General features: G+C 47.1%; 2 pseudogenes; both read right to left on the bottom strand.

The window, feature by feature from the left end:
• Nucleotides 1-8,359: 8,359 nt before the first annotated feature.
• On the bottom strand, nt 8,360-9,060 carry LOC142767162 (uncharacterized; annotated as a pseudogene).
• Nucleotides 9,061-9,365: 305 nt separating this feature from the next.
• Nucleotides 9,366-10,252, bottom strand: LOC142767161 (uncharacterized; annotated as a pseudogene).
• Nucleotides 10,253-11,911: the final 1,659 nt, after the last annotated feature.

Below are 11,911 nucleotides of genomic sequence, written 5' to 3'. Positions count from 1 at the left end.
AGTTCCGATTTAGTTTAATTTGATCGTCAACTGAGGTGATCTTTTCATATAAGGCACAGTCGTCGGCGTACAACCTATTGTGAACAGAAAGGTCAGTGACAATATCATTTATATATAACAGAAAAAAAAGAGGCCCAAGGACGGATCCTTGAGGAACGCCTGAGTTTACAGGAGCTTGTTTAGAAGATGTATTTTTTACCGTAACAAATTGACGCCTGTTTGTTAGATATGCTGTTATCCAGTCAAGGATCTTTTTGTTTTGTAGAATACAAGTTAATTTGCGAAGTAATTTAGCATGCGAAACTTTATCGAAGGCTTTTTGAAAATCCATAAATATGACATCCGTCTGCTTCCCTTCGTTAATTGCTTGAGCAAATTCATGCGTAATTTCCACTAATTGAGTATTCGTTGAAAAGCCCCGCCTGAACCCATGTTGAACATTTGTTAATACTTTATGAGAATTAAGGAAGGTAATTATATGTTTATGAATAATGTGTTCTAGAATTTTACATGATGTTGATATAAGGGAAATCGTTCGGTAATTCGGAATAGATGACTTGTCTCCCACTTTGTGTAAAGGCTTAATTTTGGCGATCTTCCAGTCATCTGGCAGTCGGCCCTCATTCAACGAATGGGTATACAAAATAAACAAATAGCGAGAACACCATTCTGCGTAGCGCTTCAAGAAGGCATTTGGAATGCCATCTGGCCCGGTTGATTTTTTAACATCTAGATTCAGCAGTAAGCCTAAAATGCCATTCTCGGAAATGACTAAGTCTGGAATAGGTGGGAGCGATATTGAAAAATCAGGAAGGATGCCGTTATCACAAGTAAAAACAGACTTGAAGTGGTTGTTGAAGACAGACTTGAAGTGGTTGTTGAAGGCGGAACAAACTATTTCTTCATTGCATGTTTTTTGGCCGCTTATCGTGAATGAGTCAATCGAGCGAGATGTTGGCGTGATCAGCCTCCAAAATTTCTCGGGTGATGTTTTGATAAAAGCTGGAAGCGATGTTTCGTGGTATCTTTCCTTGTCGCGCGCAATTTGCAGTTTTAGTTCGCCCGACAGGTTAGCTATCAGCGGTGTATAAGCAGCTTTATCATGAGATTTCGCTCTTTTGCTTTTTATTCGTTTAAGTTTTCGCTGTAAATGTAGCGTTTCTCTTGTAATCCAGGGGTTCCGGCATTCAGTTTTTTTAACGATTTTCGGTATGAAACGCTCCACGCATTCAAAGACAATATCCTTAAAAGTAAGCCACAGATCATTCACACTGCTACCCGAGTGTTTAAAATCATCGTAACGAAAATCAACGATATCTAGAATGGATTCATTGTCAGCTCGGGAAAAATTCGGAAAGGAAGTTTTAGATGCGGAAGCATCTTATACTCGCGCCTTGTAGTGCGCCGTCCGCGCCGTCCGCACCGCTTCTCGAACATTCGACAGCTGACGCGCGCGCATGCGCCGTCGTGCCGTCGCCCACCATCTGTGCCGCGCGCGCTTCTCCTTCGAGAACATTCGACAGCTGACAGCGCATGCGCCGTCGCGCCGTCGCCATCTGTGCCGCGCGCGCGCTTCTCCTTCGAGAACATTCAACAGCTGACAGTGCATGCGCCGTCGCGCTGTATATATACTCAAGGTCGGCGCTCGCTCGCTCAGTTGCCGCTCGTCGGTTGGTTTGTACGGCGCGTCGACGTCCAAGGTCGCGGTGAAATGAATTCCAACGAATCCACAAACACAATGATCGACGTCCCTTCGACCAGCGCCGTCCTTTTGCATACGTGTGTACGTGTTCACTCATTTAACACCTCCTCCTACAACCACGTTAACCAATTTAGCCATCGACCCAAGTAAGTCGCAATTTAACACCCCATTTCACAACCACGTTAACCAATTTAGCCATCGACCCAAGTAAGTCGCACTTTAACACCCCGTTAACCAATTATATGCTCCGCATACTCCTCAGTGTTCCCCCGAGGGAAGCTGCGGGCAATGTTTTTTGTACAGCAGCAGTCAACACACATATCTAAAGAAGTTAGCAAAACTGCCCTGTGATCCGAAATTCCACTGATAACTTCACATATTGCCGTGTTTTGGATTGAGCCACTCAAAAAATAAGTCCAAGATAGATTTTGAACCATTTAGTTCTCTAGTGTATTCTTTAACAACCTGCAGTAAATCGAACGAAAAAACAATATCTAGCATTTCGTGATTAGCATTGCTAGTAGAATGAGAAGAAAAATTTTCCCAGTCAATATTAGGCAAGTTAAAATCTCCTGACAAGATGAGTTTGTCATGTGGCTTTATATTTTGCCGCAGGTAGGTTCTAAGCTTATCCAGAACACTATCAGAAGAGTTCGGGGGACGATAAACCGCACCTCTAACATAACGAACTTTGCCTATATAGACTTTGCAAAATATGCCCTCAACTTCTAATATATCAGGCAATTGTTGCGGATGTAATGAGTTCTTGAAAAGTATCGCAACTCCTCCTCCTCTTCGGTCGCGGTCCTTGCGGAACACGTTATAGCCTTTTGGGACAAATTCGCTATCAAAAATTTCATTGCTTAACCACGTTTCAGTAAGTACGGCTACATCGGCATCGTGCGACAGTATGAGACCCTCAAGATGGACTGATTTGTTGACAATGCTACGGCAATTTACGTTTAAGATAATGAAAGGCGATTTCGTTTTGTTATGAAGTCATTCGGAATTTCCGGAAACCTTATAACGCTTGCCTTTTTTTTCGTCCCATCTGTATATTTTCTTGTCGATGCTTAGCTTATCAAAAATCATTTTGACCTTACTACCAGCTTCTCTTTCTTCTGCAGAACTCTGCCAGAGCTTTTTCCGAATTTCCCGCACTCTCTTAGAAAAATCTTCCGAGACCGAAAACGGGGTTCCTTTTAATTTTGGACACGACTTCAAAATCTTCACCTTGTCACGATAATCTAGGAGCTTAATTATAACCGGGCGAGCTTTCTCGTTCTTTTTGCCAAGTCTGTGGCACCTTTCGATACTGCTCACCGAGATTTTAAGCTTCTCTTCGAAAATATTCGTTTTTATCTTCTCGACAAGTTCTTCGGGTGTTTCAGACGGGTCTTCATCAATACCGCACAGAATCAAGTTATTTTTCTACTCCTATTTTCTAAATCGTCAACCTTTCCCAAAAGATACGACACGTTTTTTTCTAGTCTCACTACAGTATCCTTTAGTGCACACATATCTGTTTTCAAAGCACTTATTGCAGACAGCTGAATTTCAAGGCCATTTAAACGCTCTGTAACTGACGTGATATCTGCCTCAAGTTTCGTTTGCTTACTCAGAATTTCATTGATAGATGCTGTCATAGCAGTTTGACCAGAAAAAAGTTTAGCCAACATTTCCTTCTCGCCGGGGCCAGGGTTTGATTCAACGTCACCGCAAATCAACAAGTTCTTAGAAAAAGTGCACACATCAAAATGTAAATTGAGAACACACAGTGGGCACGGCAGCAGAAACAGAAAACGGTCATCGCTACGATAACATTTTCCATAAGAATAGGGATTAACCTGCAGCGTACAAAGAAATGGATTGTTGAGCATCTTGCTCGTCGTGCTGCTGCCGAGCCCACTGGAGGGGATGGCTGACGTGAGGCAATTTATATGAGCTGGTAGGACCACGTGGTAGTCCGTTCCTGAGGCAGGTGCCGGCGCAGAAGATACCGCAACCGGCATGATGAATTCCTCCGCTTCACACCGGTCGCAGGCCACTTGATAAGCCTCCGTTGATGCTCTGCAGTCGACAACGCTGGACGAAGGAAGCGGTAAAGGATCCAAAGCACAGCCATGCCCCGAAAATTGCGACACAAAAAGTGCAGCAAGAACCTGCAGCGTACAAAGAAATAGATTGTTGAGCATCTTGCCCGTCGTGCTGCTGCCGAGCCCACTGGAGGGGATGGCTGACGTGAGACAATTTATACGAGCTGGTAGGACCACGTGGTAGTCCGTTCCTGAGGCAGGTGCCGGCGCAGAAGATACCGCAACCGGCATGATGAATTCCTCCGCTTCACACCGGTCACAGGCCACTTGATAAGCCTCCGTTGATGCTCTGCAGTCGACAACGCTGGACGAAGGAAGCGGTAAAGGATCCAAAGCACAGCCATGCTCCAAAAATTGCGACACAAAAAGTGCAGCAAGAACCTGCAGCGTACAAAAAAATGGATTATTGAGCATCTTGCCCGTCGTGCTGCTGCCGAGACACTTGGGTTGGGTTAGGTTAGGTTAGGTTGGGTTGGGTTGGGTTGGGTTAGGTTAGGTTAGGTTAGGTTGGGTTAGGTTAGGTTAGGTTAAGTTAGGTTGGGTTAGGTTAAGTTAGGTTGGGTTAGGTTGGGTTAGGTTAGGTTGGGTTACGTTGGGTTAGGTTAGATTAGGTTAGGTTAGGTTGGGTTAGGTTGGGTTAGGTTTGGTTAGGTTAGGTTAGGTTGGGTTAGGTTGGGTTGGGTTAGGTTAGGTTGGGTTGGGTTGGGTTGGGTTAGGTTAGGTTAGGTTGGGTTGGGTTGGGTTAGGTTAGGTTGGGTTGGGTTGGGTTAGGTTGGGTTGGGTTGGGTTAGGTTGGGTTAGGTTAGGTTAGGTTGGGTTGGGTTGGGTTGGGTTGAGTTGGGTTGGGTTGGGTTAGGTTAGGTTAGGTTGGGTTGGGTTAGGTTGGGTTAGGTTAGGTTGGGTTAGGTTAGGTTAGGTTGGGTTAGGTCAGGTTGGGTTGGGTTGGGTTGGGCTGGGATAGGCTAGGTTAGGTTAGGTTAGGTTGGGTTAGGTTAGGTTAGGTTGGGTTAGGTTGGGTTAGGTTAGGTTGGGTTAGGTTAGGTTAGGTTAGGTTGGGTTAGGTTAGGTTGGGTTAGGTTGGGTTGGGTTAGGTTAGGTTAGGTTGGGTTAGGTTAGGTTAGGTTAGGGTAGGTTAGGTTAGGGTAGGTTAGGTTAGGTTGGGTTAGGTTGGGTTAGGTTAGGTAAGGTTAGGTTAGGTTAGGTTAGGTTGGGTTAGGTTGGGTTGGGTTAGGTTAGGTTAGGTTAGGTTGGGTTAGGTTGGGTTAGGTTGGGTTAGGATAGGTTAGGTTAGTTTAAGTTGGGTTGGGTTAGGTTAGGTTGGGTTAGGTTAGGTTGGGTTAGGTTAGGTTGGGTTAGGTTAGGTTGGGTTAGGCTAGGTTGGGTTAGGTTAGGTTGGGTTAGGTTAGGTTGGGTTAGGTTAGGTTGGGATAGGCTAGGTTGGGTTAGGTTAGGTTGGGTTTGGTTAGGTTGGGTTAGGTTCGGTTGGGTTAAGTTAGGTTGGGTTAGGTTCGGTTGGGTTAGGTTAGGTTGGGTTACGTTAGGTTGGGTTAGGTTAGGTTAGAGTAGGTTAGGTTAGGGTAGGTTAGGTTAGGTTAGGTTGGGTTAGGTTAGGTTGGGTTAGGTTAGGTTGGGTTAGGTTAAGTTGGGTTAGGTTAGGTTGGGTTAGGTTAGGTTGGGTTAGGTTAGGTTAGGTTAGGTCTCTCGTTAAATAGAGGCGTCTGATGAAGGGGGCTCTTCGTTATTGCAGCTGCTGTTGTAGTCGCTCACTGCTACCATATGTTCTTATGAGAGCAGGACCATGCCACTCTTTCCAGGGCACCGCTACTTGGGACCAGGCAACCGGCTGCACAATGGAGAGCCTGTGGACGAGGACGACCGCATCGCAAAGTGCCAAGACGAGGCCTATTCCAGTGCCGAAAGTAAAGGTAGCAGTATTGACAACAGCAGCAACGTCCTCCACGTCTCCTTCTTGTGGTGGCTGCATACGAAATAAACGTGCCAAATGTAGCTGCTGTCGTAGTCTCCAACTCTCAGAGTGTTTAAAAGATAGAATATAACCCTTTTCTGAGTGAAACCTACGACAACGACGGCTACTCACCAGCATGTTCCAAAGCAGCAGCACAGAGTCTCGCAGAGAGCCAAGTGAATGGTCGTCGCGGCCTCGCAAACGCGCGGCTATAACAACTACAAAAGCGTCCTGTAGCCCAAGGGGGGCCGCTCTCGAAAGAATGCGGTCCGTGTCTGGGTGCACTAATGGCTTTTTGAGCCGCAGCCGCCAGAGGGCTGCGGTAATTACTTTCCGCCAGTCTCTCGGAGGGGCGCGGGCACGATCATTATCTTTCCGAGCAAGGAAACGTAATTGCTTTTGCACGGCCGCTTCCGTAATTGCTTTCCAGCTACGCGCCAGTCTTTAAGAACGGTCCTGTAATTGCTTTAAGCGGGCACGATCATTATCTTTCCGAGTAGGAGGAAGGTAATTACTTTTCCGCGGCCGCTTCCGTATTTGCTTTCTTGCTCCGCGCCAGAGGGGTGCTTTCCTACTGCGTGCCTCTCGGAGGGGTATCATTATCTTTCCGAGCAGGGAAACATAATTGCTTTTGCAGGGCCGCTTCCGTAATTGCTTTTCTCCGCTCTTAGCGGCCGGGAGGCTTTCTTCCACGCACCCGGACGGGGGCCCCGATAATTACTTCCTACTGGAGCTGACCTCCTTCGCGTGTATATATAACGCGCCACACCTCGCATGCACTTTGCCGTCGCCCACGACCCCTTCTGCTGCTAGAGCGCCTGCCACATTCGGTAAGTCCTTGGACGTTTCTTAAAGCGTACGCGTTGCTTAATCTCTGCGGCATTGTTTCAGAAAAAACATGTCGAAAAGAAACCACGATGAGGACGAAGACGAGGTACCACTGCATTATATTCTAAAAGTATTCTTTGCTGACGATGAGTATATATCCAGAGAGAAGCTACAGAGTTTGCTGATTCAAGCATCGAAAATAATCCCAGCCAGTCTAATAAAAGCATGGAGGAGTCTGAGACAACTTATAGAAGCGTGGACAGTATTTCAAGAGCGCACTATGAACAACCAGGAACATCACGAGGAAGAGTTACAGAAGATATACAATCCCCTCCGCTGTGGGCACTGCAACTACAAGACATTCCAAAAAGAAGAAGAATTGTGCACGATGTCTTTCCCGCCAGAAACGACAGAGAAGCTCAGGTCATTTGTCTTGAAATTATTAAACGATTCGAACTCGGATCAACACAATACGCAGTCACAGCAATATCCGTTCACACTGACCAAACCAGCATCCCACATGTCCACGTCATTCACGACTGTAGCTGGAGCAATGGAAGCTGCAGATGTGTTGCATACAGTGGCTTCGCTAGAAGACCAAACCGCTCGTCTATTTGGTCTACAAACGCAACTCTTGGGACTTCTTCCATCTTATCCAGTATTTGTATAGCCACCCCCGAGTCCTGGAATACTTTAAAGTGGGAAGAACAGATTGGGCTGCTGACTGTAGAGCTCAAGATATGGGACAACGCAGGCATTCGGGACACGAATCCTCAAGAGTTTTGGAAATACTGTACACGCAACCTGCGTGTGCAACTCCATGCAACGACGCAAGCGGAAGTTCGGCAAGCTATCCAGACTGCTGGGAGGTAGTTTGATGTGTGCACGTGTGTGCTGGAGATAAGGACCTTCACTTGTAGGAAGCATTACGCTGTCTGGTGCTATTGTGTCCATGGAGGAGTGGATGACGAGCTCGGTGTCAACTTGAAAGAATGCAGTGATATCTTGACATTTGTCTGAGCTTCCGGCATCGTCCTTGTTTGCTTTAGATACAGCCAGGATACCAAAACCGACACTGGGTTGAATAGAATCCTGTGTCATGGGGCCCAAGCGACGGCGGTACCAGGATTTTTCGAGTGGTTCGAGATATTTGACGCGTCTCTTGTTTTGAAAGTCTTCGGGGCGTAGGCGCATAATGGTGTTCTCTTCGGGAGTTTGAGTGTATGATTCGATATTGGAGAAGTTTGTTGTTTTGTAAGTTGCAACGTCGGATGGTACACCAAGCACTGAGTGAGTGAGTAGTTCGTTGCCTGCGCCGTAAGTGGGGAAGCCATGCATTGTTAAACTTGTGCTGGTAGTTAACGATTCAGGTGCCTACTTGGCCTTTGAAGGGATATTGATTAACAAATTTCGTTAAGCGAGGACTGATTCCGTCGATGTGTATAAAGTCATAAGCAAAATTGTGGCGTGGTGCTCCCATGCTGGCTGATGCGCCGGTTTTGTCATCGTACTCTTGCACTTCTGTTATTGGTTGTATTTCGAGACCCCAGTAGCTTTTGGCCAAGTCTGCCTGGCGGTCTATGCTGAATGGAACTATTGTTTGTGGTTTCATGGCATTGTGTGTTGTGCCGTGGGTGATGCGGCACATACCAGTGTCCATGCTATGGTTCAGCCCTATTGATGATACACCGTACACGAGCATGTCAGAGTTGACAGGTTGTACTACTGAAGAACCATTTTTCCACGGTGTTCTTAAGCCGTGTGGAGTTATTTAGCCGAGCATTCGAGAGCCTTTGTGTGAGCTGGTAAGTTAAGGAAAGTGCCATGTGGGATGTATAAGTATGGACGGTCGACCGGAAGGCGTGACATACTTGTTACGATGCCGGGAAAGTTCTTTTCTCCGTCGTATTTCAGTGATGTCTTCAGCATGGCGTAGCCCCAGGTGGTAAGAATTTTGCTGTCATTGAACACCGTGACCACTCCGTGGTCGCGAGGAACTCGTAGAATTTGCTGAACGCATTCGGATGTATTCGGATGGTTACCTCCAACGCCTGCTCCTCCTGAGGAGGAGGGGGCGTCTGCTGCCGTTTCCGTCTGGGGCATTTCTTCACCGTCTGTTGTATTGTCGTATTGTTGTCGCTTTGCTGATGTACTTGGCTGTTCTTGATTACCACGTTTCCGTCCGGGTTGCATTCCATAAAAACTGCGTCCTGGCACCTTTTCCTCCACGAGATTTTTCGCACCAAGACCCGCAGCTCCCAATGCAGAGTGCCAGTTGCCTGTGCTCACAAAGTCCTTGAAGAGTTCCTTGGTCGACTGGCGATCAACAGCAAACACGTCGGCGTCGCTTTCGCCTCTGAATAGGTCTCGTCGTGGCGCTTTGCGATGCGGTCGTCCTCGTACACAGGCTCTCCGTTGTGCAGCCGGTTGCCTGGTCCCAAGTAGCGGTGCCCTGGAAAGAGTGGCATGGTCCTTCTCTCAAGAACATACGGTAGCAGTGAGCGACTACAACAGCAGCTGCAATAACGAGGCCCCCTTCATCAGACGCCTCTATTTAACGAGAGAACCTAACCTAACCTAACCTAACCTAACCCAACCCTAACCTAACCTAACCTAACCTAACCTAACCCAACCTAACCTAACCTAACTTAACCTAACCTAACCCAACCCAACCTAACCCAACCCAACCTAACCTAACCTAACCTAACCTAACTTTGAGTGGTGTTGCTGTTGTCGTAGATGAATGCGAAGCATTGACCAAGTACTCAGGATGTTAAGGTTTGTACGAGCAGTTTATTGTTGCCTTGTAGTCTGCATCGAGTACAAAGTTGTCATACAAGTGTATCAAAGACATGGGGTGCACTTTCTTGTTGTGACGTTTCAGCAAGGGACAAGCCTTCCACTTATATCTCCACATGCGGTGATTGAAGGCTTCGTCGTTCGGAAACACCTCGTTGTTGGACAGCACAATGACGGGTGTTCTTTTAATGGTCTGGTCGGGAGAGTACTTGACAGCCACAGAGTCTACATCGCCACCGGAGATCTTCTTTACTGAGTGTCAAAGGCGGCAGATTCGCAGTTGGGTTCGTTCCACAACAGTATACGGCGACCCACTGTGTCTTGAAGGGGAAAGTTAGAGAAGCGGTTAAAGTTGCGGATAGTCCCTCTGTTTATATAAAGAGAGCACAGCATCAAAGAAAAAGTTTTTGCCAGCACTAGGAGGGGACACCACTTCCATGCAGTTTTTTTGCGCACAATTTTTTCAACGAGCTTATACAGGTTGTTTACAAAGTCGGAAATTTCATTTTGGTTTTCATCGAATTGAAAGTTTAACAGTTCGAGCACGGCTTTATACGAGTCCTCCACGGTCATATAAAAAGAACTTAAGTCACTCTGTGGAGCATCAAAGAGTGGCTGAGTATTTTTATACATTTCGATAAAGTCCAATGTTGTATAGGTACACATTTCGTCATTGAAGACTTGAATGGCCCTTTGCAAGCGCTTGTCATCGAGTCGAATAAATATCTTGTGGAGATCAGACAGCCACTTTGGTGTTCTCACAATGTTCGTTAGTGGCGATACGGGGTTCTCCCTGAGCCAGTCATAGAGGGGTTCTTCCGCTGCTCTCTTGACGTTTTCTGGTTTTTGCTTGGTTACCCTCTCGTGAGCATAGCGAATGATCGTTTAAATAGCTTGCCGAACTTCCGCTTGCGTCGTTGCATGGAGTTGCACACGCAGGTTGCGTGTACAGTATTTCCAAAACTTGGCGCTTTATATATTTACGCGAAAGAGGTCAGCTCGAGTAGGAAGCAATTATCGGAACCCCCGTCCGGGTGCGTGGAAGAAAGCCTCCCGGCCGCCAAGAGTGGAGGAAAGTAATTACGGAAGCGGCCGTGCAAAAGCAATTACCTGCCTTTTGCTCGCAAGGATAATGATACCCCTCTGAGAGGCACGCAGTAGGAAAGCACCCCTCTGGCGCAGAGCAAGAATGCAATTACGGAAGCAGCCGTGCAAAAGCAATTACGTTTCCTTGCTCGGAAAGATAATGATACCCCTCCGAGAGGCACGCAGTAGGAAATAATTACCGCAGCCCTCTGGCGGCTGCAGCTCAAAAAGTCATTAGTGCTCCCAGACACGGACCATCGAGAGCGCCCCCCCTGGGCCACAGGACGCTTTTGTAGTTATTATAGCCGCGCGTTTGCGAGGCCGCGACGACCTAGTTTCATTCACTTGGCTCCCTGCGAGACTGTGCTGCTGCTTTGGAACATGCTGGTGAGTAGCCGTTGTTGTCGTAGGTTTCACTCAGAAAAAGGTTATATTCTATCTTTTAAACACTCTGAGAGTTGGAGACTACGACGACAGCCGCTATATTTGGCACGTTTATTTTGTATGCAGCCACCATACTTGGTAAAGGCTTCGCATTCATCTACGACAACAGCAACACCACCCAAAGTTAGATTAGGTTAGGTTAGGTTAGGTTGGGTTTGGTTGGGTTAGGTTAGGTTAGGTTAGGTTGGGTTAGGTTGGGTTGGGTTATGTTGGGTTAGGTTAGGTTAGGTTAGGTTGGGTTGGGTTGGGTTGGGTTAGGTTGGGTTAGGTTAGGTTAGGTTGGGTTGGGTTGGGTTGGGTTGGGTTAGGTTAGGTTAGGTTAGGTTGGGTTAGGTTGGGTTGGGTTAGGTTGGGTTGGGTTGGGTGTGGTTAGGTTGGGTTAGGTTGGGTTGGATTGGGTTGGGTTAGGTTGGGTTGGGTTAGGTTGGGTTGGGTTAGGTTAGGTTAGGTTGGGATAGGTTAGGTTAGGTTGTGTTAGGTTCGGTTGGGTTAGGTTAGGTTAAGTTAGGTTAGGTTGGGTTAGGTTAGGTTAGGTTAGGTTGGGTTAGGTTAGGTTGGGTTGGGTTGGGTTAGGTTGGGTTAGGTTGGGTTAAGTTAGGTTGGGTTAGGTTGGGTTAGGTTACGTTGGGTTGGGTTGGGTTAGGTTGGGTTAGGTTGGGTTAGGTTGGGTTAGGTTGCGTTAGGTTAGGTTAGGTTAGGTTGAGTTAGGTTGGGTTAGGTTGGGTTGGGTTAGGTTGGGTTAGGTTGGGTTGGGTTAGGTTGGGTTAGGTTGGGTTAGGTTAGGTTAGGTTGGGTTAGGTTGGGTTAGGTTGGGTTAGTTTGGGTTAGGTAAGGTTAGGTTAGGTTAGGTTGGGTTGGGTTGAGTTAGGTTGGGTTAGGTTGGGTTAGGTTAGCTTAGGTTAGGTTGGGTTAGGTTGGGTTGGGTTGGGTTGGGTTAGGTTGGGTTAGGTTAGGTTAGGTGGGGTTGGGTTGGATTGAGTTGGGTTGGGT

Source organism: Rhipicephalus microplus, chromosome 7 (genome assembly GCF_043290135.1).
Source record: "Rhipicephalus microplus isolate Deutch F79 chromosome 7, USDA_Rmic, whole genome shotgun sequence".
Taxonomy (NCBI): domain Eukaryota; kingdom Metazoa; phylum Arthropoda; class Arachnida; order Ixodida; family Ixodidae; genus Rhipicephalus; species Rhipicephalus microplus.
Note: the sequence above shows the minus strand (reverse complement) of the source record. Positions and strands in the feature narration are given on the sequence as shown.